The sequence below is a fragment of the Neofelis nebulosa genome, chromosome 9 (assembly GCF_028018385.1).
Source record: "Neofelis nebulosa isolate mNeoNeb1 chromosome 9, mNeoNeb1.pri, whole genome shotgun sequence".
Taxonomy (NCBI): Eukaryota; Metazoa; Chordata; class Mammalia; order Carnivora; family Felidae; genus Neofelis; species Neofelis nebulosa.
The window spans coordinates 130,113,322-130,141,239 of record NC_080790.1 but is presented as its reverse complement, the minus strand read 5'-3'; the positions used below and the strand labels follow the sequence as shown (position 1 = coordinate 130,141,239).

General features: G+C 53.7%; 2 long non-coding RNA genes across 4 annotated transcripts in view; one reads left to right on the top strand and one right to left on the bottom strand.

Moving 5' to 3' along the window:
* LOC131485920 (uncharacterized) overlaps positions 1–27,918 on the bottom strand; it is a 233,079-nt gene that overhangs the window by 168,518 nt on the left and 36,643 nt on the right. The window lies entirely within an intron of this gene.
* Positions 3,107–21,938, top strand: LOC131485925 (uncharacterized). The gene is made up of 3 exons (XR_009249082.1): positions 3,107–3,177; positions 7,125–7,217; positions 21,708–21,938. It is a non-coding gene; the product is annotated as an uncharacterized LOC131485925 (long non-coding RNA).

Genomic DNA, 27,918 nt, shown 5'->3' with positions numbered 1-27,918 from the left:
GCAAAGTCACACAGCAAGTTAGGCTGCTCTGTCCGGGACGGATCCTTCCTGAACTAAAGCTGCGAGACCGACATTGTCACATCCACCCACCCACCCCCATTTCCCGGGTAGGAAGACCAGCGCCCAAGTCTATATCAGACTACAGATTAGCAATGTCTCAGGACCCCCGGGCCCTGTTGCTGTGGGCCTATTCGGTATGGCTCCCACGGGCTTGTAGGAAGAGGGGGTCATGGGAGTCCTGACGACCATCCTCTGTCATCCTCACTGTCCCCTCCCAAGCTTCCTCTGCGCCTGCCCCACGGGGCAGAGGGAGGGCAGGGAGGAGGCAGGGGTCCCACGCCTGCCCCCCACCGCCCCAGGGAGCGCCCACATGGCAAAGAGCCACAGATTCTGCCCAGCCCACGAAACTCACCTCACCCAGAACCTGTTTCAACTCCTCCAGCTCTCCTTGGCAGCCGTGGAGGCCTCATTAAGTGATGCCAGCACCTCCCACACACCACCCGAAGAAGGGGAGGGGGCACCCACCAACAATGGAGTCCTGTGGAACCTTCCCCAGAGACCCCCAGGCCCCGCGGAGGGCAGAGGCGGCACGGTGCCCTGCCAGGCCTGGGGAGCAGGGGCCTCGCTGTGAGACAGACCTGCCACCTTCTCCCTGGGCAGGCCCGCATGGGCCCCACAGAGTTGTTTAACCTCCTTAATTAACCGGCAGTGATTAAGAGGCCACCTTGGAAGGCCCCCGGGGCTTCGAGGCAGGCTGGGGGCTGGGAACTGGGGGCAGGGCCCCCCAGCCATGGCCGGCTCAGAAGCTCCCCCTAAGTGGAATGGGGAAGGAACCCCCCCTCCCACCCCAGAGAGTTGGGGGCAAAACAGCCTCCCCTCCTCGAATTGGCCGTGTGATGCTGGGAAAGTAGCCTCATCTCTCTGTGCCTCGGTTTCCACCAGGAGGGAGGGCAGGGTGGCAGTGAGACTTGATTAATGACTGTTTGTGTAAAGGTCCGGGAGATGCTGCTGATAACAGGCCCGGCTATTATTCCGAGAAGGCATCGAGGAGTGTCTGAGCCCATAATTACCAAGAGGATGAAAACAGTAAGGAGCGAGGAGGCCTCGCCCAGCCCTGCCCGCTGCCCCCACGCCCACCCTCCTATCCTGGCAGGGGCGCCTCCCCGGGGACAGGAGACCCAGGGAAAGGAGGTCCCAGACCCCAGCCTAGGCCCCAAGGCTTCTACTCCTCCTCTCAGCACCCAGATTCTTAGAGGATTCCATCCATCCTTCACTCATTCATTTATTCCATGCGTGTTTATAGAGCACCCACCATACACCAGGCAGTTCGGCAGTGAACAAAACAAACATGGTCCCTGCCCATGAGGGCTCAGCCCACTACAGGAGGTAGATGATAAACAAATAAAATTCCAGCAAGGCAGCAGGATACGAAAAGAGAGAAAAGAAGAGGCAATGTGATGGGTAACAATGAGGGGGACTTGAGCTCAAATGATCAAGAAGGCTTCTCTGAGGAGGCGACGTTAGAGCTGAGAACCGAAGGGTGAGATAGGGTAGCCATGGAAAGAGAGTTCCAGGCAGGAGAGCTGTGTGTGCAAAGGCCCTGGGGTGGGAAACGTGTGTTGGAGGAGACTGGAATGGAGAGGGAAAAGGGGAGATTGGGGGGGGGGGGGGGGTCAGAGAGTTGGGCAGGGTGGGGACCAGATCAGCCATGGCCTTTAGGGAGCCTGGATTGCATCCTCAGGGCAGTGGGCAGCCATGGGAGAATTGTGAGCAGGAAAGGGACAAGGGCAGGATCTCCCCCGCCCCACCCCCTCCCCGTGCAGGACGCAGGGCCCGCTCAAGGCATACATGAAGGTGAATTACAATTCAAATGGCTGAAGATCCTAATGATGACCACCCTGCCTGTTTGTAGAACACTTTCCTACCGGAGGTTCAAATCCTGGCCTCACCACTTCCTGCCTCTGTGACCTGGGGCCTCAATTTCCTCTCCTGTGACACGAAAACGATAACAGACTCTTCCTTTGAAAGGGAGTCAGGCATTCCCAAATCAAATGACAGTGATGATATAAATCCCCATAAGCTCACGGAACAAGGATTTCCTGAGCACCTACTACATGAAGTGGAGACCTGCAGGCAACCATGGGAATGTGGAAGAGAACACTCAGCTGCTCCCGAGGGCTCTGGAGCCTTGATGCCTGAGGTCAGGTCTGAGCTCTGCCCCTTAGGAGCTGTGTGCCTTGGGCAAACGTCTTGGCCTCTCGGAGCCCGTTTCCTCATCTACAAAACAGGGATGGTAGTAATAGCTACCTCATGAGGCTGTTGGGAAGATTAAATTAGTTAATACTTTTAAGGCAAGTAGACAGGGCCCACTCCAGAGTCAGCTCAATTCTTGGTCATTTTTTTATGACTCATTTCCTGAATTCCTTCTTTAAGCTCCCCACCTGCCTGCCCCCCACCAACACCCAGTGCCAGATTTCCCAGCTGGGGCACTGCCCAGTACGTCCAGCCCCACCTCTCAGCTCTGTTTCTTCCCAGCAACCAGAGGGATCCCCTCCACCACATTTCTCCGTGCTCAACCCTGGGACGGCTGCCCACTGTCCCCAGGCCAGCATCCCCACAAGGGGCCGGCACTTGTCCCAAGCCACCTCTTGTACTGCCCTCTTCCTCCCACTCTGCCCTCCAGCCGCAGCCACCCCGAGCCCTCTGAATGTTCAGCCCAGCCTGCCTCCGGCCCTTTGAACGTGCTGTTCCCTCTGCCTGAACTAGATCTTCCTCCTGTGGGAAGTCGTCTGGGGCTCCCCGGGGCTGCCACATGCTGCTGACTTAGGGCGCCGTGCTTCCCTCATCGCAGCACCTGTTGAAAGGACCGATGTGTCAGAGTCCCCAGCTAGACTGGGAACACGTCGGAGGCAGAAACGAAGTCTGAGGCATCCCTCTTCCGCAAGACCAGCGTGGGGCCGGGAGGGGGGAAGGAGGGGAGGGGCGGGAACCTGGGGAGGGGAGGTGGCAAACAGAATGAGTGTTCAAGGTGAGTCGAGGTGGCAAACTGGAGGCAAGTCAAGCTGAGGGGAGTTAAATCGAGGTGAGATGGGGTGAGTCGAGGACGGGAGGTGAGCTGAGCTGAGTTGAGCATGAAACTGAGTGGGACTGACTCGAGCTGAACCGAAGGGGGCTGAGGTGAGTCGAGGTGAAGGGAGCCGAGCTGAGGTGAGCAAACTAGTTGACATAAGGGGAGCTGAGTTGGGTTGACTGGGTTCAGCCGAGCTGCGTTTTAAACTGAACCGAGTTATCCTGCATCGAGCCGCACGGAGCTGTTGTAAACCGAGTGGAAATGGGCTGAGAGGGGTTAGGTGGGGAACTTAACCGAGCTGAGGCTACTCCCAACTGAGTGAGATGAGTTTTGTTGAGTTGGCTTGACTTGAGGAGTTGAGTCAAATCAAGTTCTGGTGAGTTTAAACTGAGTTGGGTTCGACTAATGTTTCTCAGCTTTTGGTTGCTGCTGCTGTTGCCCCCAAGGAGCATGCTTTTAATGTTTGTTTGTTTGTTTGTTTGTTTGTTTGTTTGTTTTGAGAGGTGGGGGGGGGCGCGGAGAGAGCGAGGAGAGAGAGGGAATCCCAAGCAGGATCCTCACTGTCAGTGTGGAAACCCGATGCAGGGCTCAAACTCACAAACTGCGAGAATCAAAGAAATTAAGAATTGGATGCTTAACTGACCGAACCACCCAGGAGCCCCAGGAGCATTTTTAGACACCTCTTTCCCAGCTGCCCCCCCCTCCAAGAAATTATAATTCCACAGATACACTGAGCAGCTGTTTACGGCTTATGGATGTGTCTGTGCTTTATACATAAACGAGTATTTTTCCCTCCACAAGAATCAGTGTCCACTCTCTTGGGGACAATATCACCCCCACCCCGTGCCCACCCCACTGCCCCTGAGGACATGTCAGTTAGGCTGAGCTGAGGTGAGCAGAGGGACGCCTCCTCAAAGGGGAGCAGTGGGGGCTTCCTGGAGGAAGGGGCCTCTGACTGGGTGCAGGCAGCGGTGAGGCAGAGGCCAGGCCAACCTCAGCTCCAATGCCCCTTGCACCCTGCACGGTTCCCTACAGCCCCTATTTCCTCACCTGTGCAATGGAGATATAATAACAGAAGGAACAACAAACACACAGGCCCTGAAGCAGGTATGAGCTCAGCATGTTGAGTTGAGCTGAGGGAGGCCCATGTGGCTGGAGGAGTGAGGAAGAGACAGATAGAAGGAGGTGAGGTCCTTATGGGACCCGAGGAGGAGTTTGGGTTTTATCTTAAGGGCAATGGGGAGCCATGGAGGATTCATGACCTGCATGGAACTAAAAGCCTCTGGATGGAGCCACAACGGACTCCCCACAGGACAGTGCCTGTGATTGGCTGGGCCGAGTCATGTGTCCCTCTCTAGCTGCAAGGGAGGCTGGAAAATGAGTCTCATATTCTCAGCATCCTTTGTGGCAGGTGGAGTCTGCTTATAGAGCAGGGAATTCTCCAAACATCAGAAGGAGATTCAGATTCAGGACACATGAAAAAGGGGGCCCAAACTGCCCAACAGTAACAAAAAAAGAAGTAAGGCAGAGTGCTATGGGGCTGGTTGGGTGGAAAGAGAAAGGCTGGGCCTGATAGAGGCTGCCCCCTGCCCCAAGAGCCCAGGCCGGCCCCACCATGTGCAAAGCCACCCCCCATTCCCCAGCCTAGGACTGCTGGATCCCAGGACATCGTGCCAAGAGTCACTGCCTTCGCTGCTTGCTTTAACCATTAAAAAGCTGTTCTATCAGCATCCATGGCAGACCGAAGGGGCCATGGGTGGGACAGCCCCTACGCAACGCACACACCGAAAGACCCACCCCTCTTTAACAAAAGACAGCCTTTAGAGCCGAGCCGACCAAGGGTCCCACCACGGGCCAGTGACTGCACCTCTCTGCACCTCAGTTTCCTCACCGTGAACGTGGCAGAACCACACCTACTGTGAGCCAGCTGCCAGAGTGGGTGCATTATACCTACAGTCCCAATCCCCACAGCAAGCCAGGCTAGAACTCAGACCCAGCCAAGCCTCCAACCCTGCTGTCGGCCACGAGGCCATAAGGCCAGAGAAGGCTGATCGCTGCGTTTTGAGCACCTACTCTGTGCCGGCCACTGTGCTAAGCACTCACGTGGATTCATGTACTTCACCGTCATGATGAACTCCATGAGGTCGAAGCATCTCCACCTCTGGGGCGCCCAGGTGGCTCAGTCCGTTGAGCAACCGACTTCAGCTCAGGTCATGATGTCACAGCTTGTGAGTTCGAGCTCCTTATCGGGCTCTGTGCTCACAGAGCAGAGCCTACTTGGGATTCCCCATCTCCCTCTCTCTCTGCCCCTTCCCCACTCGCCCCTCATTTTTCACCGTTGGCAACTCATTTAACTCTCTGTCTCTCTCTTAAAATAAATAAACGAACTTAAACGAAAAGACATACCTCCTCCATGAAGCCTTCTCCAAGACCCGCCCACCTCTGCCACCCCTGCCCCATCAGCACACACCCCCCTCAGCACTCAGGTGGGCTTTTCCACGTACGTGCTCACCATGGGCTGTGAGCCCGTTGCTCGCAGCCTTTTTCCCTTGATACTCCCTCTCCCATCCCCCCACCCGCCGGGCCCTCCCACGGGGGATCCTGGACCAGCCAGAGCCCCACCTGCCCCGTGATGATTAATTAAGCCCCCAACAGTGACCTGCGTCCCTGGTCCAGGGCTCGCGCCTGGTGACCTCAGCTGGGTGCGGCGAGGGTGGGAGGGATGGAGAAGCAGCAGAGACGTTCTGTGGGATGGTGGGATCCCCCCCACCATCTGCCTGCTCCCTGAGAGAAGCTTTGGCAACCACAGAAGGCAGTGGGTTTACCAACAAAAGGAGGAAGAAAGCACAGGCAACGGGCAAGAAGCTCATGGTGTGGGTGAATCAACAACTCCCAGTGGGCGGGTGGAGGCTGGAGAATGGGCTTCCAGAGAGTCGCTGGCCTAGAAGGGGGTCGATAGCCCAGGAGCAGGGTCAAAGGCAGAAGGACCTCAGCAGAGAGGAGAGGGGTGCACCAGTTTTGAGCACACATGTGCCCGCTGTTATCCACTCAGCTCCATTTAGTGTAGGTACCCACAACCCCATTTAGTGCAGCAAAACACTGAAGATCAGAAAAGCAGAGTGACTTTCCCCAAGTCACACACCATCCCAGGCGGAGCAGGGATTCAAATCAAAGTCTACGGCTCAGAAAAGGAGTCAAAAGTACAGTCTTTACGGTCAGATCTGGGCTTCCCCACTTGTAACCTTGGGCATATCACAACTCCTCTCTGGGCCTCAGTTTCTCTGTAGGCACAATGGACATAACAATATGACAACCTCATAGATTGTCAGGGGGCATCTATGAGCCAGCACGGAGTGTGTCTTCAATCGGAAAGGGGTACTGTAAGGCTGGTAGTGTGGGCTCTAGTTGAATGCCCCCATTACTGGAGAGCTCAGTCCCTCACAAAATAGATTTTTGTTTTTCAGCCATAAAACTTCTCCTTATTCTGAACTAAATAAAACCTGCCTTCTCCTGGGACCATCCCAGGCTGGCCATGGAGACCCATGTCCTCTACTCCTCCTCTATAAAATGGAATGAGGCCACTGGCCTTGCAGAGAGGGTTCAGTCACTTGACATTTACTGGACTCCTACTGTGTGCCAAGTAGTGGTCTCAAACCGGGGACACAGAAGTAAATAAGACCAACAAAGTCTCTGATATCATGGGGCCGATGCTCTACAGAGAGGAGACAGACCTTAAGCACATCAACCCTTAAGAAACAGGACCACTAGGTAATAATTTGGGAAATCTAAATACCAGAAGCATCTAAACAACAGAGGACATTTAGAGTTTATGTTTCTGATCATCCATTTTGAAATGGCATCATTACATAAATCAGATGGTGTTCCTTCTCAGCTCAAAACGCTTCCATGGCTCCCACTGCTTTCAGGATCACGTCTAGATGCCCTAATGTAGCCAATGGGGCTCTGTGTGATGCGGCCCCTACAGACCTCTCTGCTTGAGCCACACGGGCCTCCTCACTGTTCCTCTAACATGACAAACTCCTTTGGTTCTCAGGGCGGCCATGCATGCCATTCCCTTCACCTGAGGCTCTTCCGCTCTCTCTCCAACTGGCCAACTCCTCCAGACAGTCGCCACCCTCAACCCCAGGTAAGCACATCTGGGCTCTGTCTTGCCCATCAGCTTGGCTCACTTGGCCTCCTTCCCTCGGCCCCTGCAAAGATCCACGCAAAACGGAAAGAAAAATAGCCAAGAAGGAGTGTGAGTCATTTGTTTACAGGCTAATTAATTACTAAGCTCGAAAACTTGATTCCCATTCTTCCTTTTTTCCCCTCTCTGCCCTTTGAGAATGTTTGGAATCTACATTGTTTCCCAACGCAAAAGTATGTCAAGTTTATTTTTAGCAAACGCACATGATGGCTGGGACTGTTATTCATCCCCCCCCCCGCCCCCCCGCGTCAGTGGGGAGCTGGCCACAGAGACTGCGGGCTGCTTAATGCTCTTCAGATGTGGCTCCTGGGAGACCAGCAGGTCTATAACGGCTCTGTGGGCCTGGGGTCAGTGAGACCCAAGCTGGGTCCAATGCAAAGGGACTGGAGGTAGAGGTTCCAGGTTGCAGTTTCTCCTCCTGACCAGAGGAGGTGCTGTGGGGGGTGTATTTTGTCCCAAGCTGGCTGAGCAAATACCTTTTCTCTGGACTAGCAAGTGGGGAATTGGGGTATTTCGGCCACTTGTCCCTCCACTTCCTGCCTTTACAGGGGCAGTGGGAGAAGAGCTCACGCTCTGTCAGGCTGATACTGTGCCTTCTCTGCTCACTCCCCACCCCACCTCCCTGCCAGCCAGCTCTGCCCACCCCTCCTGCTCCCAGAGAGCCCCAGATGGCAGCCGGTCCGGGGAGCCCCTTGCCAGGGGCTTCCTTCCAAGATAGCCGCCTCCAGTCCCTGTCCCGGGATGGGGGCCAGCAGGTACCCCAAGGGGATAAGAAAGGACCTGCCTCCAGCAGACACTATTTCCCAGCAATAAAGGTGACGATATGGCTGTGCAGTGGAAGACGGTCATCCCCAGAAGGCAGGACTCTATCTCTCATGGTCTCCCTGTGCCCCAGTAGCTGGTATACAGTGGGTGCTCAGTAAAGACTTGTTAAATGATTGTGACCTGAGTTTCAGATTCACCGTGCAGTATCGACTAAGCCACTTGCCTTTCCTGAGCCTCAGTTTCCCATCTTGCAAATAGGTAACTGACCTCTAACCCTGGAGCGGGGTTTGCAAACTCAGCTGCCGCCAGGAGCCAGGCAGGGGCACAAAAGTGAAGGAGGCGGGGGGACAAACATGGCCATTTCTTGCCTGTGGAGACAACCTCTCTGCTCTAGTGCATGGCACTCGTGACCCCAGAATTCCTGGATCTCCCCATCTCTCAAGGGAAGCCCGAAATCTGGACGTTTGTATACAACGTCCTCATTTTTCACCGTTGGCAACTCAGTTGACTTTCAGCAAAAGCACCACACAGGCCAAACCCAACACACCTCAAGGCCGACCCAGCCCATGGGCCACCAGTTTGAGTCCTTGGTGGTGAGGATTCTGTGGCTCAGGAGGCCTTGAATGGGCCTGTCACGCCCCAGCCGGGACAGGGGGTTGGGATATGGAGAAGGCAGCACAAGCCTCACCCCATGTGGGAGTAGCTATTATCCCGGCTTATGGGAGGGCCAGGCCGGACTCGTCGGTGCCGGGGCTGTGGGCATCGCCTGCGGACCTTTGCCCTCCACTTAATTAAGGAAGCTGATAATAATCTAGGTGGAGCGTGGAGATAGGTCGAGAATGAGTTAGCAAACTGCGGCCGGCTGATTGTATCTATTGTAAAAAGCCTAGATATAATATCAGATTAGTACACTTTGTGTGCCTATTATAACACCGTGTCATTATGGGACGTGTTATAATTAAGGCCCGAGTGGGCCCCCTTCTCTCTCTGACTCTGCAGGTCTAGGCACCGAGGCTCCTCTTAACTCCCTCCTGGCCGTGACTGGCCCCGAAAATGGGGCAGGTGAGGCGAGCCCTGATCAGCCAGCCACTGACACACACCACGGGGATCCAGGCCCGGTGCTGGGCACTGGGGACAGAAGGGTGACCAAGGCAGACCAGGTCCTGTCCTCAGAGAGCTCAGCATCTGGGCAGAGGAAGGCTGATAATTAGGGAAGCAGAACCAAACAGCACTAGCGGCCAGTGCCATCACGGAGCTGGGTAGAGGGTTTGGGTGAGAGCTGGGCCGTCGGGGAGCCTCTTGACAGGGTGGAAAGGGAAGCCTCTCCAGCTGCATCCTGAGGGTGGGGGGAGCATGCTCTGGGCACCAACCTCAAGCCACCGGCCGGAGGAAGGGGGGCTCGTGAGGTTTGCTGACGCATGATCTGGGCTGGCACGGCCCCTCTCTGTGGAGCACCTACTATGTGCCACGCCTGGGCCGAGTGCCAAGGGAGCATGGTGAACAAAGCAGACATTAGTCCCTGCCCTGGGGAAGGGGACAGTCTAAGGAAGAAGACAGACGTTAAACAAATAAACAAATGTATAATGATGGCAAGTCAGGAAGAAGGATTAAAGGGCTGAAGGTGACCGTGGAGGTGACTCTTTGACAGGGTGACCATGGAAGGCTTCCCTGAGGAAGTGACATTGAGATGAGATCTGAATAAAGTGAGAGATCCAGCTGTGTGAAAGAGACGGGGAAAAGCATTCCAGGCAGAGAGAACAGCAAGTCCAAAGGCCCTGGGGCTAGATCAGACTTGGTGTGTTAGAGGAACAGCAAGAAGGCCAGTGGAACTGAAGCAAAGTGAGCAAGGGAGAGAGAATGGTGGGGATGAGGTCAGAAAGGCAATGGGGCCAGATGAGGCAGGGTCCCGTGGCCCTTGTAAGGACTTCAGCTTGCGCTCTGAGACGGGAGCCATGGAGGGTTCTAGGCAGAGGCAAGATCTTACTTAGGATCCACCCGGATTGAACAGCATCCCTTTGGCTGCGGATGGAGAACGGACTGAGTTAAGGCAGGAGCAGCGAGACCAGAGGGGAGGTGCTTTGAATCCCATGTGTAAGTGCAAGGAGGGAATCTGGTTGGATTCTGGATGTATTTTAAAGGTAGAGCTGACAAGGGGGCACCTGGGTGGCTCAGTCAGTTGGGCGTCCGGCTTCGGCTCAGGTCATGTTCTCACAGTTCGTGGTTCGAGCCCCGCGTCGGGCTCTGTGCTGACAGCTCGGAGCCTGGAGCCTGCTGCGGATTCTGTGTCTCCCTCTCTCTCTGCCCCTCCCCTGCTCACGCCCTGTGTCTGTCTCTCCATAATGAATAAACATTAAAAAAATACACACACACACACACACACACACACACACACACACATATATATATATATATATAAAAAGGTAGAGCTGACAAGATTTCCTGACCAATTATTGGATGTGGGGCAAGACATGAATCAGGTCACCCCAAGGCTTGGGCCCGAGCACCTGAAAGGACGAAGCTGCTGAGAGTAGGGGGCCGGATTCGGTGGCCGGGTCTGTCCTCTGCCCACTCCCCGAAAGCCCCTCGCCGACCCCCACCCCAGCCTCTTTCAGGTCAGGGCCGTGAAGGGAGAGAGTGAGGAGCCGGCCCCACCCAGGCCTCTGGGCAGGAAAGGGGCACCCAGGGCCTGGCCGCAGGATGACACGACACTTAATAATTTCTCCGCTGAGTTTTGCAATGAGCACCCTTTATCGGCTAGTGAAGAGAGGGAGGTTTTGCAATAGCCCCAGTGGGTGATCACGGCTGGTGCCAGGCCAGAGGGATATCAAGCCGGGCCACCGGCATCTCCTTGACCCGCAAGGATTGAGCCCCAAATGGGCCATCCAGGGCTGAGCCATCACGGCGGCATGGAGGGCTGGGAGTGAGCCCCCGCCTCAGACCCACCGGGTTCCAATCTAGCACCTCCACTTGGCTGGTGACATTGGGCAAGTCACTTCCTCCTCTGAACCTCAGCTCTTCCTCTAAAGAAGAGGGGGCAATTAAAGGAATTATTTTTAAATTACTCTAATACTGTTATCCAGCATACCTTTCAACAAGTACTGAGCACTGACCGGTGTCCCTGGCCCGCTGCCGAGTCCTCTCTGTGCATCATCTCATTTGATCCTTATATCAACCTTTCAGCTGTTCTTATCCTATTTTACAATGTGAAAACTGAGGCCCAGAGAGGGAGTGACTGCCCCCAGGTCACCTCACCTGTCGGGTGTGGAGCAGGGACTCTGACCCAGGCCTGTCTGACTTCAAACCTGGTTCTATTATTCGGGAAGTCACTACAGCTCTCTGAGGCTGTTTCCTCATCTGTGAAATGGGCATCACAAACTACATGCAGTTAAGCAGTGCCTCCCACACGGGGCTGCTGTCTAGCACCTGCAAGGCACGCAGGCGTCTGAGCCGGGATACCGCCCTCCCTCTCCTCACTGCCCAACCTGGCTATGTTGTGCAGGGACAGGACAGGGGCTTTGGAAGTACACCCATGGCCCAGATCCCTCCTGCCTTGCCGCTGTGTCCCCGGGCCCATCACCGAAGTGACAATTCCCACCATCCCAGGCCATTTACAGGACAAAGAAGGCCACTGGGTCAAGGATAATCCTGTCCTGTGAAAGAGGGTCATTTAGCCCATCTGGCAGAGGAGGACAGCGAGGCTCAGGCTGGACATCAAGCCAAAGAGAAGGGGACAGGGATGTTGCCTCCACTGTGACATGCCCTCCAACCACTCAAGGCGCTGATGGCAAAAGCTCTCCTGGCAATGTCTGTCTCTCTCTGTGTCTCTCCCCTCTTTATCTCCCTGTCTCTTCTTCTCCCTGTGTCTCTCAGACCGACTCTCAAAGTGTGGCTCCCTGTGTCTCTCCTCTGTGTCTCTGTCTCTCCCCCGATATCTCAAGCCCAAGCCGCCTCTGCCCTACGCGCTCACCCTCCGGGCCCACCCCACCTCCTCTCCACGACCGGCCATAAACATTTACTGACGGAAGGCGGCTTGAAGCAGCCACCCAGCCCCACCTCCCCCCTAACACCACCCCCCGAGGGCTCCCCAGGGAGAGACGGCAGGTAAGGGATCCACATGGAAAACGTCCCCAGTTCAGGGTCCACGGCTCACGGCCAGCCTTGGCCGGGCGCCACATGGAGTCCCTCTTTCCCGGCAAGGGCAAACTCCGCCCACCGCCCTGGGGGGGAATGCTGATTGGCTCAGGTCAAACATGGCCCCCCTCTCTCCCCTTGCAGTGATTGGCTGCGGCGAGATCTGGAATGCATCTGCGGCCAGTGAGATGGGGAAGTCTGCCAAGGGACTTCTGGGAATCGTTTCTTCATTCTTAAGAGGACATGTGAGGGCCTTTTCCTGTCTTGGCCATGGCTGTGCCACAAAGAGATGGCAGGAGCTTTGGCACTACAATGGAGCCGTGAGGAGCTGGGCCGGGAGGAGATGGCAGGACCAGGAGACAGGAAGAACGTGGGGCCTCGATGATGCCCAGCCCCCCAGCCTCCAGCTCACCCAGCCATTACTCATTCAATCATTCAACAAATATTTATTGAGCACCTACTGTGTGGCAAGTCCCGTGATGGGCACTGGGGATGCGGCAGGGAACAGGGTCAACATAATCTCTGCCTTGCATTCTGGGGTAAGGGACAGACCTCAATTGAGTAAACATCTGGGAAAATGTAAAACTATGGCCATAGTGAGGGCTGCAAAGAGAGATCTATGGAGGTGAGACCAGAAAAGGGGATCAAGAAGGCTTCCCCGAGGAGGTGTCTTGGGTGGGGTTACCCAGAAGCAGAGCCCAAAACAGAGACTGGAATGCATGTGATTCATTAAGGAATGCTTTGGGGAGAAAAGGAGGAAGCGAAACAGGACATGTGGGAAGAGCTAAGCTAGGATGTGGTCTCAACCGATGTCTAGCTTCAGCCTAATCCCATGGGGAGCTCTGGAGCATGAACTGTGCCTCAGAGTGGATCCCACCTTGAGCTAAGGGGGCTTTGTTCTTCTAATTTAATCAGTCATTGGTTGTGTCTGCCTTTGTTTGAGGGTGAGAGGACCACACAGACAGGGCAGCTCCTGTTCAGTGAGAGCTCCAGAAAGAAGCTCTAGCTAGGAGCCCATAGCTGCCAACATTGCACGGCAGCTGAGAGGTGAGCGCAGGGTCCAGTGTAAGGGTATCTGGGTGGGTCACCACAGTACCCGCTTCAGGAGGTCCCCCTGATCTGAGAGCTGGGCACTAACTAGGTGAGGAGCAGAGAGGAAAGCATTTCAGCAGTGGAGGCAACATGTGCAAAGGCCCTGAGGCAGGCAGGAGCCACATTTACTGAAAGAAAACCAAGGCAGCTCTAGAAGGGTGAATGAGAGCAAGAGTAGCAGGAGATTAGGAGACACGGGCTGGCTATCATGCAGCACCTGCAGGTCGTGATTGGGAAGTCAATCCTGATTCTGAGGGCAGCAGGAGTCACGGGAGACTGTTGAGCAAGGGAGGATGGTGACCCAGCTTACGTTTTTTTAAGGCTCCATCTGGCAGCACTCAAAGAATAGACCTAGGACTGAGACTGGGAGCAGAGATCATTTGGAGGCTATTGTAATCACTCGGGTGAATCACCCAAGCTTGAATGGTCGTGGGGGTAGAAGGCACAGAGAGGTGGGAACAGGATGACGCAAGACTTTAGGAGGTGACAGTAATGGTAGTTATTGATGGCTTCCCACAAGTCAGGTGCTGTTCCAGGCACTTCGCAGAGAGTATCTCATTTAAGCACATCCCTGTGAAGTAGAAACTCTTGTTTTCTCTGCTTCACGAGGAGGAAACTGACACATGGTGGGATCGATGCCCTAGAAATGGCTCAAACCCTCACATGCCAATGCTTTCTGCCCCACCTGGATGGGCCCAGGACACTTGTAAGCCTCAGGCATCCGGGGTACCTTGGGGCAGGGCTCCCCCCCACAACCTCCAGGTGGGAACACATGGGAATCCAGCCATGTGTCACCGATCACTTTCTCATGTCAGCCTCCTTGCAAAGTCAGTGTGGTCACATCCATGGACTCCCAGCCACAGACCCCATTTCCACCGAGTTCCTCACTCTCTCTCACGGGGCAAAACACCGCCTTGTGTGAGCCAGGGGCCCAGAGAGAGGCAGGGACCTGCCCGAGGCCACTCAGCACGTCCCTGGTGCAGGTGCCTGCAGCTGAGGTGAGGCCACCAGGCCCTGTGCTGTTATCTGTGGCCAGAGGCAAGAGGCCCAGTGGGACACCTGGGGCCCCTGATACAGTGGCCCGTGGCCCCAGCCTCCCTGAGGACAGGCAGGCCATGCCCAGCCTAGAGATAATCAAGACCAGATTCTGGCCAGTGATTCACTACAACACCATGTCCAGGGCTGCCCCCATGGAGTCTGAAGACTCAGAGGCAGGATCGGCTGGGGCTGGGGGAAGGGACGGGGATGGGGAAGGGAGACACAGGGGTCAGCAGAGTCCCTTTCTAGAAGGAATCCCACAGCACAAAAAATGTCCAGGCCACTTCTTGTCCTGGCTTGCTTCAGGAGCACCTGCTGTGTGTCAAGTCCTGTGGGACACAGTGGTGACCAAGCAGACCTGGCACCTGTCCTCAGGAAGCCACACTTGCATGGAGGAAGCAGGCATCAAATAAGGAAACCCATTAAGAGAATGGGTAGTGCTGAGTGCTGGAAGGAGAGGTGCAGGGACTGCACAGGAATGTACCAGGGAGGCCTCCCCCGTGAGGTGACTTTGAGCTGAGGCCTGAAGGATGTGTAGGGAGAGCTCTGGGAGAAGGTGGAAGAAGAGGAGGCTAGAAAGGGATACAGCATATGCAAAGGTCCTGAGGTGGGCCAAGTGTGCAGTTTAAGGGTAAGAAGACGGAAAGGGAAGGCCACGGTGATGAGGCAAGAGCATGAACAGATGAGCGGGTGGGTCGTGAGGAGCTGAGGCCAAGGTGAGGAGTTCAGATTATAGCTTACGGGCCACGGGAGCCATGGAATGCTTTAGGCAGCAGATGTGACCAGGCTGGAGTCCAGTGGATCGGCTGTACAGGATGGCATGGAGGGACCTGAGGAACTGCAGATCCTAAATCCTGAGGGCCCAGGTCTCCTCACTTCCAATATACAGGCTCGAACAGCCAGCAGGCAGAGGCCCGGCTGGCCAACCCCAGGCACCCTGTGGCCCCTGGCTGTCTGCCCCCACCTGGACCTCCTAGGGAACATTCCAGACAGCGATTATCTCAGTTCTGAGCACTAATTAGCCTGGTTTCACCTCAGGCCTTCCCAGGGCTGCTCTGAGAGGGCCCCCTGGGGAGGCAGCCTCCAGGTACGAGGTCCCAAAGGAGGACTGGAGGGATGAGAAGTAAGGGACCCTGAGCTGCTTCCTGGCCCCAGAGGTGTGGACAGTGCCCAGCTGCGGATGGCTCCAGCACCCTCGGCCCCTGCCCCCCACCCTCCTTCCCTCGTACTCCGGCGCCTTGACCAGCCCCAGGCACCTGGCCAGTGAGCCCAGCCCCCAGACCAATCCAGACCCGGACCCAGACCCAGACCCAGAGAGCTCCACCATTTCCTTCCGTCTCACCGATTTCTCTGCTCTCCCAGCCTGAAGCTGGCTCTGTGCGTGTGTGCGTATGTATATGGGTGTGTGTCTTCCTCTTCCCCTGTCTCTTCTCTCTCACCATGTCTCCCTCCTGCCCTCTTTCTCTCCCTGTCTCCCTGCCTTTCCTTCTTTTCTCTTTCTCCTTCTCTCTCTCTGTGTCTCTGTTTCTCTGTGTCCTCGTCCCCCGACCCTAGCTCAATGCCGTCATTCTCCCCTTTCCCTTGGTCTCCAGCCCGAAGCTGGCGGGGGGGGGGGGGGGGGGGGGGGGCGGGGAGGATGCTCTTCTGGTCCCGGCCCCTCAGGGGCACCAGGTAGGGGTGAGTGTCCCTGAGCAGCCTCCAGGCAGAGGAGTGAAGACTCTGCCTGCACAGACTGCTCCAACCATGCCGGTTTTTCCAGCTCAGCCCCACCCTGGACCAGGCTGCCCCCTCCCCGGGACCCACCCTCTCTGGGTCGAGTGGGGCTACTGGAAGGTGAGGCCCAGCCAGGAGTGCCCCGGGAAATGGAAGCCGAAGCAGGATCAAGTTGCCTGGGCCGTCCATGCTGACCAGGCCCAGGCTAGAAGCTGTACAGCCCCATTGACACAAGGGGAAACTGAGGCTCAGAGAGGGCATAGGGTCACACAGCTAGTTAGGGTCAGAATTCCAACCCTGGACTCAAGAAGGGATTCGGACATAACCAAGGGTATTCTTCCTGCTCCTCCCCGGAGGCCACCCTGGCCCATTTCTTGTGTGTCCTTCCAGAAGTGTCCGTACGTATCCCTGTATCTCTTCTTTTATGAATGTTTTAACACAAGCAGAGAAATGGCAAAAGCTCTAATCTGCACCTGCTTGTTCACTCAACCATATCTGGAGATCTTGTCTTATCAGGGCCTTCTTCCTTATTTCTGGGTCCTCCAGGGAGTGGACCAGCCCCAACATACTCAACCAGCTCCACCAATGCACACCCCGGTTGTTTCTAGTCTGTGTTTTAGAGAAACTGTCACAGCAGCCCCCATCCCCCACAGCACACACATGCATGCACGTGCACACATCGGGCTGCTGAGCCGTGGGACCCAGTCATCCTGGAAGGTGGCACTGAGTCTCACCCGGAAATGAGGTCAAAATCCTGGAGAGGAGCTTGTTCAAACTGCAGATTTCTGGGCCTGCTCCAAAGCACCTGATGTGGGAGCTTATGTGGAGGGACCCTGGAATCTGCATTTTCTGCAAAGTCCTCTGGAGAAGAGGGACTCAGAGAACCAGGGGATGTGGCAAAATAGTGGACTGTCCAGCTGGGTTTTCATGCTCCGTTCTTGGCTCCTAGGGAATGCCCTGCCCGCCCCCCCCTCCCCCGCCACTCTCAGCTGCTCCCTTTTTTTCTGTTCATGTGGTCAGGCTCCAGAAAAATTGGGAGGGAACGGAGAGGGTTCAATGCAGTGAAATAAAAGCAACAACGAAGCTGAAAAACCAATAGATGGGGAAACAGAGGCAAAGAGAGGCAACAGGATACACCCATGACTCCACTGGCCTTGGTGTTAATGGGACGCAAGGCTGAACCTGAACCCAGGTCTCTTAACGCTTAGGGCAGGAGCTTTCTGTTCCATTCCACCCACCTCAGTTCTGTCTCCTGTCAGCTAACCATTGCTTACCCACGCACCCACCGTCCCTCCTCCATCTGTCCCTGCTTATGCCATCACCCAGCCCACCCCACCTGCCCGAGTCCATCCACCCGTGTGTCCGTTCGTCTGTCCATACCACCAACCACCTCCTCCGCCCTCCGTCCCAGTATGTGCTGTTCCAAGTGCTGGGAACACAGCAGACAGACGGCAGACTATTCCTGCCCCAGGAGCTCCGCACCTATGAGAGAGACTGACCATAGGCAGATAATCACACACATATAGACCCCGAACGGGCGTCCTGGCTGAGAACGCCGTGCACGGGAATGGAGGGGAGCCGTGGGGAGGCGGGGGTCAGGGGAGGCCTCCCTGGGTGAGGACATTCTCCCCTGAGGATTGAGTGACGGGTAGGCATGAACCTGGTAAGAAGGGGAAGGAAAGACAGAAGGAGCACTGACAAGCTGGAGGGATGGGGGAGGCCCAGGAAAGGTGCAGGTGTGAGCAGGGCACCCTGGACACAGTGAGGACGTCTGACTGGCGCCCCAGCTACGGAGGGGAGGGAGGGGGTGAGAGGATCAGAGGGGCCAGGATAGAGCGGAAACCACCGAGGCAGGAATCAGGCTTCTGGGAAGTCCATACGGGGGGCGGGAGGGGGCGGGAGGGGGGCGCTGGGGAGTGGGGAAGCTCCACTCAGGGCCAGGTCTGCCTCCTGCCTCTCCCCCCAGGACAACCAGCCCCAGCCTGCCCTCCCAGCCAGAACACTGTTTCCCTGGGCCCCTGCCAGCTCCCAGCTCCCTGCCAGCCCCGGCCTGGCCTCCTCCTCCCACTCACCTGCTGATCCTGCCCCACTGCAGGGGGCGAGGGGGGGGCGGGTCCTGCCTCCTCACCCCCAGCTCATCCAGGGGAACCAAGCCCTCCATGGGGGGAGGCGGCAGTAGACGGGTCCCCTCAGGCATCACCCAGCTTGCCAGGAGCCCTTTAAAGCTGAGCAGGTCACTCCATCTAAAGCCTCCACATACTCTCGGCGGTAACTCAATGTGTTTGTCGAGTGCCTGCTGGATACCAGACCCCAGGCTCAGCACTTCCCACCAGTTATTCCCCTGTGTGCTCTCCTCTCCCTGGCCACCACCACCCCCGAACCCTGAGAGGAAGTCGAATCATATCCCTCCTCTGCTCAGAACCCCACCTCCCCACTAACCACATACACACATTGGCACACCACCCTGTCCCCCTCACTCACAACCACTGCCCCACATGGCCTCCCTGCTGCTCCTTGAACAGAGAAGCACGGTCCCACCTCAATGCCTTTGCACTTGCCGGTCCCTCTTTCACCACGTATCCCCACGGCTCTCTCCCTTAGCTCTTTCAGGTCTTTGCTTCCATATCACCGTCTCTCAGCAAGGCCTTCCCTGACCTCTTTCTTCAAATGCAACATCACACACACACACACACACACACACACACACACACACACACACTCCACTTCTCTCCCTCCTCTTCTTTACTTTACAACACTGCCCATCCGACCGACTGTATCCCCTACCCTGCAGATGTAAGCTCCATGAACACAAGACAAGGTTCTGGGGCTGCCTCATTTTGTGCTAGATTCCCGGGCTTAGCATAGTGCCTGCACATGATAGGTGCTCCATGAAGTCACTCCTGGAGCACATCTTTGAGAGTCTTCTGTGGGCCGGGCTCAGTGGGCATCCCAGAGAGGGCAGAGAACAAACTGAAAACCTTGTCGAATGAGGCTTCAGGGACCCCAGGTCCTCATGCAGCCACTTTCCAGTTATTGGGCCTCAGAAAAATACCAGAGGCTGAAGGGCAGCTGACCCCACAGAGCAGAGCTTCCCTGGTGCCATCCGCCTGGCCCCTTGCAAGGACCCTGTGACATCCAGTGTGATTATTCTTCTCCGGAAATGCTGGGCTCACTTCCTGTCAATGCCATATAGTCTGTGCTTTTACAGCTTTTACAAGAAACTCCAACCAACCCAAACCCACCTTGACAGACTTCTCAATTATGCAGAATTGGGTTTGTGGTTATTTTTCCTCTTGCTCCCATCGTTTCACTTACCAGCCATTTATTTACTGGGCACCAAGCGTGTGGCCATCGTGTGCAGACGGGACTGACGCACCGAGACTCAGAAACGAGGAGCAAGATGGGCGGGGAAACAGGGAGCAGTGTGAGGCCACAAGGTGTACCCCACAAGCGGGCACTGAGTGGGCTGGGTTGCTGAAAGTGTATCAACTCCTCTGGACCCAGGGTATGCTCCCATGAAAAGTTTACTTTTTCTTTTTTTTTTTTTAAATTTTTTTTTTTCAACATTTTTTATTTATTTTTGGGACAGAGAGAGACAGAGCATGAACGGGGGAGGGGCAGAGAGAGAGGGAGACACAGAATGGGAAACAGGCTCCAGGCTCCGAGCCATCAGCCCAGAGCCTGACGCGGGGCTCGAACTCACGGACCGCGAGGTCGTGACCTGGCTGAAGTCGGACGCTTAACTGACTGCGCCACCCAGGCGCCCCAAAAGTCTACTTTTTCAAAAGTATAACAGAGGGGCGCCTGGCTGGCTCAGTTGCGGTAGGACGTGCAACTCTTGATCTCAGGGTTGTGAGTTCGAGCCCCAGGATGGGTGTAGAGATTACTTTAAAAATAACCATAAAATAATAGAAAAGTGTAACAGAAAAAAAGAAAGGGAGGACAACATTAATGCATAGGCAGCTACTGCACATGTTTGCACCCTCAAATCATACAATCGTGAGGAGAGGGCTGGCCGCGAGGTGAGTGGTTCAAGACTGACTTCAGCCTTATCGGAAATATTTTCATGTTTTAAGAAAATGGATGTGTGTATTATTAGCATCATTTTATATCAAAATTTAATTGTGAAAGAGGTGAAAAGACAGGCCAGCCGGGGCATCAAAGAGCGGCTTGCACATACTGAGCACCTACTATGTCCTCGAGGGGAACACACTTAGGCCCACCAAGTCCTTAGGTCCCCAGGTTTCACCTTCACTCAGCCACCAATGGAAGCTGGGAGCCAGGAGACCTGGATTCTTCTCATCTCCCTATGGCCCTGCACAAAGCACTTCTTCCCACTTCCCAGATGAGAAAACTGAGGTCAGCAAGGTCAGTGATGGGGACACCTACACTTAAAGAATGTTCCTGAACGTCCAAGGAGACAACCCAGGTGAAAGTGCTGAGTGACCTCGCCAGATGCCACAGCCCTGCCCAGGACCAGTTTCATGAAATGCCGAGGCCCTCATTCTGAAATCATGAAGAATTTCGAGATGCAATCAAAGAGCGTTAGACCAAGGGGAGGGCCCTTGTGAACACTGAGCCCTGCGTGACCATCCAGGAAGCCCACCCCCAGGCCTGCCTTAGCTTACCAACAACTTTTCAAAAGCCAGAATGGAAATTAAGAGAGTTTTCTGAGTAACCTCCAGGCAGTCTGAAAGCTCCTTTCTCCAGAACTTTCCATTCCATGCCAGCTGTCTCAACATGCAGGTGTTTGTGAGGCCTAAGGGCAACAGAGGCTCCCCCTTTCCACACACAGCAATAATAAACAATAGCGGGCACCCTTTTTGAGTCCTTAGCAAGTGAAGGCATCGTGTCGAGTTTTGTGCACGCTGTTCACCAGTGCTCTCAGGCACGTGCTCTCGTGGGCCAGCTCTGGAAGTGGAAACTGAGGCACACAGTGGGGAGCCACTCACCCCAGGTCGCATAGCCAGATGGGGGAAAGAGCTTGGATTCACACAAAGCCCACACACTGGCCCAGGAAGGAAGGCAAAGGACAGCAGGAGGCGGGCAAGGTTGGCAGGGCTTCCCCAGACCAGGGAGCAAGGCTTCGGGGACGGGAGCTGCTGGCCGGGCCGCCCTCTGTCCTACTGCTTCCTCACCCCACTTGGAGTCTTGAGCTCTGGGCTGGAATGGTCTTTGCCAGGCAGTGGTTTCACCATCTCTGCCAGGCCCCGGGAAGCCTCGGGGACCCAAACAGGGCTGTCCAGCCCAGTGAGTCCAGACCAGAGCACTGGGTAAGGAGCACAGGCCAGGGTCACCCAGGCCCAAGTTCAAGTCCTGCCGGTGCTACCCACCAGCTGTGTGACCTCAGGCAAGGTAATCCCCCTCTCTGAGCCCTTTTGTCCTTCCTGGTTTCTCCTTTTGAACCTCAGGTACCAAGGGCCAAGTTATCCAACTGCTCAATTCATGACACATTGTCCTCATTGTCATGCGAGGCTCCTCCCTGGTTTTATTTATTCCCTTCAATCCCACCCCCTTCCCTGCCCACCTCGTTCCCCAGTGTTTGATGTGTATCTTTAATTTCTTTTTCTTTTTTTACTTTGATTTTGAGTCTAACTTATGCAAAATACAGAAAGGGAATCTGTCTTGGTGAGTTTTTATCTCAATGAATATTTATTTACATATGTATAAATTCATGTCACCACCACCCAGGTCAAGACAGAACTTCGGCAGCAGCCCAGAAGGCTCCCCCATCCCCCTTCCCAGGCAATAACTCCCGCACCCACAAAAGGAACCACTGTTCTGACTTCTAGATTCGTCTGACCTGTTCTCGGACTTCCTATCAGAGCAATCACGCAGTACCTGGTCCTTTGCGTGTGACCTCTTTTCCTAGTGCTGTCAAGATTCACCCATTGTGTGCGTGAATCAACAGCTCCCTCCATGGCGTCCTGAGTAGTAGTCCATTCACGGAGCCACTGCAATTTGTTGATCTCCCGTGCTGAAAGACATCTGGGTTGTTTCCAGCTTGGGGCTATTATAAATAAAACTGCCACGAACATGCTTATAGGTCTTTTTTTGTGGACATACGTTTTCGTGTCTCTTGGGTTTACTGGAGGTCAGGTGTTTTGGTTTGCTTTTTAACTCACTGTGGCATAACTTCTGAACTTACAGAAGAATTACTGGGGTTATGAGGAATGCCAGGATATCCTTTGCCCAGAATATTTACATTCTGTCCCCGTTCATCATTTCTCCTCTATTTATTTTCCTCTCTTGTCCTGAATTATTCAGAGTCTGTTGTAAACGTGCTGTCCTTTGATCTCCAAGCCCTCCAGCATGTATCTCCTGACCCCCCACTACACACACACACACACACACACACACACACACACACAGCACACAAACTCAGGGCACTTCTCGTCAATTCAGCACCTCCATCAGATCCACATGCCATGTTCAACGTTCCATAATTGTCCCCAAAAAGGTCTACGACTTCTTTTCGGTCTAGGATCACACCTCACTTCCTTCGGTTGTATTTAGGCTCTTTCAACAGCTCCTAGTCTCTCCTTGACTTTCCTGTCCTTGACGCTTTTGAGGATGACAGGCCAGATACTTTGTGGCACGTCCTGATGTCTCCTCACTGCCAGATTCAGGTCCTGTGTCTCTGCGTGGCTGTAACAGAAGCGATGCTGTGTTCCTGCACACCCGGTCCAATGGCACACACCCCCACCTCGTAGAGCTGTTACAAGGATTAAATAAGACACAGCCCAGGGCCCGTTTTTGTGCTTATTATCTCTCCTGCACTGGGAGGGAGGGCCAGACATGGGGTAAAGGACAAGCACAGGGCTGGCCCCGCCCAGACCTATCTCCTGTGCCCCAATCCTCACCCTGCGTCCTAACCCTTGCAACCAGGATGCAAAGAGAGACAAGAATGCGTAGGAACTAGAATTCCAGCCAGACCAGGCTGGAGGCCCCTTGATGCTGGCTCAGCCTGGTCCCCTAACTAAGTGACGGGGACCTGAGGCACTGAACGTGCAGAGGGCTTCTGCCATGGCACACAGCGAGCCACTCTGTTCCGCCCGGCTGTTGGATCTTCCACAGCAGGGATTTTCGACTGAGGGGGACTTTGCACCCCCAGGGGACACTTGACAACGTCTGTAGACAGCTTTGTTTGTCACAACTTGGGGGGGCGGTGCTACTGACATCTGGTGCACAGAGGCAGGGATCCTGTTATGCACAAGAAAGTGCCCCCCAACAAAGAATGATCCTGTCCCAAATGCCAATGGTGCCCAGGCTGAGAGGCCCTGGTTCACACCAAACTAACAACAGCTGGCAGCTGTGAGCCCCTGGCCAACTCACACTGGCAGCTTTCTCCCAGGGTCCAACCGGCCGCAGAGAAAAGGCAGTTCGGACCTTCGGCAGCACCTGGGGCTTAAGAAGGAGAGTCCCTCTTGCACAAGAAGGGTTTTGCTGCCCCAATCTGTTTTTGTTCTGAGTCCGCAAGGGTTCCAGTCAGTACTTCTGGAGAAGGACTGACGCTGTCACAACCTCTGGGGAGCTGGGGGTGGTATTTACAGGGGTGTTAGGATCCCTGGCCTGAAAATGCAAGGAGTAGGGGACCTTAAGCCACCCCCACAGCCAGATTGCTGGGTGGGAGTGGTTACACCCTGAGATCCTGTCATCTTTTCTGGGCTCTGACTTTACAGAATCTGAGGCTCCGCGTGGTTCTAGTTCTAGGTAGAGAGAGACGACAAAGCCTGGTATGTAGCAGCCTAGCAGCAAATGATTTGTTGGAAAAAAGTTAACGGCGATAATAACTGATATTTATGGAGCATTCACGATGTGCTAGGCACTGTTTAAGCCCTAGGCATGCATCATCTCATTTAATGTCACCACACCCTGTGAGGGAGATGCTATCATCACCATCCCCAAGTTGCAGAAGAGGAAACTCAGGCACAGAAAAGTTAGGTTACTTGCTTGAAGTCACAAGCTGTTCAGAGGAACATGAATGAATGAACGAAGGAAGGAAGGATGAAGGAATGAATAAATACCAGATCCCATCTGCATTAGCATTTTTCCTTCAGATATTACTGAACCAAAAGCCTGGTTACAACTCTTCTTGGGGCCTGCCAACCCCAGCCCAAGCCCCCTGACTCCCTGGTCCTCTCCAGGTCAGCCCTCTCCCTCTCACTTAGGGGGACTGTGTCCCTAAAGCCTGGGGTAGAAACTTATGCCACAAAGGCCTGGAGACCCTAACGCAATGGGACCCTTTGTTTATCAAGGGCTTACTTTCCACCAAGCCCCACCCTGTACACCCGTCAGGGGTGTGACAAGAACCACTGTACAGATGAGGAAACTGAGGCTCGGATGGGAGAGGTCACTTTCTCCAGATCAAACACCTAAGTGGCAAAGCTGAGATATGAGCACTCGCCTGTCTGACTCGGGAGCCTGACAGGGAGGCAGGGAAGGAGCCAAAGGCAATAAGGAAAGCCGTCTGATGCTGGCAGGGTGACCGTGGAGGGTCAACTTCGGTTCATCTCTAGATCACCCCCCCACCCAAACTCTAACTCAGTATGTACACAACTGGCAACAGAGGCAACATCAGTGTTCATCTCAAGGAGGATAGTTCATTACAATGTGGCAGCTGCATCCAGAGGCACCTTGTGCATCAGAGCAAAAAGCAATGAGTTAGAGGGCCACAGAGCAACACAAAGACATCTCCAAAACAGTCTTCTGGGAATCGACCTTGTCTTCTTGCAAAATGTGGCCTATTTGATCTGGTTGTCCAAGGGGGCACTGTGTGATCTGGAAAAGGGTTGGAAACAACCTAAATATCCATCGAAAGGGGCCTGGTTAAATAATCGTGGTATCTCTGTGCAATGGAATATTGTGTGCTCATTAAAAAGAATGAGGCAGAAAAACTTAAAATAAAAACAAAAAAGAATGAGGCAGCTCTACGGGACTGGTGTGAGCAACCTCCAAGATACATTGTTAGATGAAAAAAGCAAAGGAGACAGCAGTGTGGAAAGTGTCACAATGTGCGATGCGTGTGAATATCATGTGTGTGTGCACGGGCCTATAGGCTGGCTTACACAAACTACCCAAAACCAGAAAAACTGCTGAGAACGGGGGTGAGCTTGAAGAGAAGGGAAGGGGAATGTGAGGGCCGTGGGGGGAGGGAGACCAACTTTTCACTTAAACCCTTTTATACCTTTTGAATTCTGGACAAAGCATATGTATTATATATTCAAATTAAATAAAAATGTGTAAATTCCATGAGCAGTTGAACGGAGATCATCCACAAGGAAGGTGGTGCAGTTTGGAGGCCAGAGTATAGTGAGGGCATCCAAGTGGGAGGGGGGAGGGGAAGGTGATCCAGAAACAGGAAATTGGTGACATCCAGGGGATTTGGTGAGATAGGTATATACATTAAGAATAATGAAGGCCTGGGTGGCTCAGGGGGTTAAGCGTCTGACTCTTCGTTTCAGCTCAGGTCATGATCTCAAGTTCGTGAGTTCGAGCCCCATGTTGGTCTCCATGCTGACAGTGCAGAACCTGCTTGGGATTCTCTCTCTCTCTCTCTCTCTCTCTCTCTCTCTCTCTCTCTCTCTCTCTGCCTCTCCCCTGCTCACACTGTGCCTGTGTCTCTCAGACAAATAAATAAAAATTTTAAAAAAACAACAGAATAATGAAAGCCAATATTCTTCTAACTGTCGGGAAAGATAGTTCCAAACATGGAACTGGATTGGAAATAGAGTTTAATACTGTAATCGTTTTCTCAAAAATGATACACAGAAGACAGGTAATCAGATACAGAAATGATACAGATATAAGTATGTGTCCATGTATATACACACATGCAGTCTTAGAGAGAGTCTGGGGGCAGCGATACTCCAAGCAGCAATGAGCACACTTGTGCTGAGACCTTTCTAAATACCATTCTCCACCCAGAGGAGCTAGGGCTCCTTGGGAAATGCCTGACTCCAGGGCTAGGGCAGGGAAAGTAAGGAGGTGCTCGAAGAACAATGGCGGCATGTCAGAAGGGCACAGAAGCCAGCTAGAAGGGGCTCCCAGCAGCCATATATGGGAAAATTCAAGCACATAAATAACAACAATAACAATAACAATAATAATAATAATAATAATAATAATAATGTACTACAACCCATTAAATAAAATAAAAAACCATGAGTCCATACTGATAAAAGTAAACGACCCATTGCAAGTTTGATGAGGAGCAGGATATTTACATAGTTTCAAAGTACCTCCCCTCAAACACTTATTTACTACAAAGAGGAGAAAAGCGACTTCACAGAGGTGAAGTCTGACAGATATCCCTTCAATTGAGTAATCACAGTGAACACCATTAGTCTCATCACAAGGCAAAAAACTGTAACCACATGAGGTGACAGATGTTAACTAAACTTATTGTGGTGATCGTTTCACAGTATATGCATCTATCAAATCATTACGTTGTCCTTAAAGTCATATGATGTTGTATGTCAATTATATCTCGATAAACAGCGGGGGTCAAGTGAACACCGTCAATAATGGGACAAAGAGAAGGACAGAGCACCACTTCTGTGATTCACCTGCCAAGGATACAAAACCTGAGTCTAATCACCAGGAAACAGCAAACAAACCCAAAGCGAAGGATGGGCCACAAAATAGCTGGCCTGTCATGCTCAAAAATGTCAAGGTCATGAACATCAAGGAAAGACTGAGGAGCTGTTCTAGATCAAAGGAGACTAAGGAGCCATAGCAACTAAATGCGACACGTGATTCTGAACTGGATCCTCTTACTGGACATGGTTAGGGCAGCTGGCGAAAGTTGAATAGGCCTGGGGCACCTGGGTGGCTCAGTTAAGTGTCAGACTTCGGTTCAGGTCATGATCTTGCAGTGTGTGAGTTCGAGCCCCGCGTCGGGCTCTGTGCTGACAGCTCGGAGCCTGGAGCCCGCTTCGGATTCTGCGTCTCCCTCTCTCTCGGCCCCTCCCCTGCTCATGCTCTGTCTCTCCCTGTCTCTCAATAATAAATAAATGTTAAAAAAAATTTTTTTTAAATAAAAAAAAGCTGAATGGGTCTAAAGAAATGGCTGTGCCATGTTAATGTCCTGATTTTGACGGTTATATTATGCATATAGAAAATGTCCCTGTTTGGGGCGCCTGGGTGGCTCGGTCGGTTAAGTGTCCGACTTCGGCTCAGGTCATGATCTCACGGTCCATGAGTTCGAGCCCCGCGTCGGGCTCTGTGCTGACAGCTCAGAGCCTGGAGCCTGTTTCAGATTCTGTGTCTCCCTCTCTCTCTCTGCCCCTCCTCTGCTCATGCTCTGTCTCTCTCTGTCTCAAAAATAAATAAACGTTAAAAAAAATTTTTTTAACAAAAACAAGAAAATATCCCTGTTTGTAGGAAATACGTATCAAAGTATTACGGGGGGATAAGACAACAGGTGAGCAATTTATTCTTAAATAATTCGGGGGGAGGGGAGTCTGGGTGGCTCAGTTGGTTAAGCCCCCGACTTCAGCTCAGGTCATGATTTCATGGCTCATGGGTTTGAGCCCCGCATCTGGCTCTGAGCTGACAGCTTGGAGACTGGAATCCACGTTGGATTCTGTGTCTCCCTCTCTCTCTATCTGCCCCTCCCCCACTTGTGTGCACACTCTGACTCTCTCTCTCTCTCTCTCTCTCAAAAATAATAAGTAGGGGCACCCGGGTGGCTCAGTCAGTTGAGCATCTGACTTCAGCTCAGGTCATGATCTCACAGTTCATGAGTTCGAGCCCTGCATCGGGCTCTGTGCTGACAGTTCACAGCCTGGAGCCTGCTTCGGATTCTGTCCCTCCCCCACTGGCGCTGCCCCCCCCCCCAAGTAAATAAACATTTAAAACTTAAAAATATATAATAAACAATTTTAAAATAATAATAATT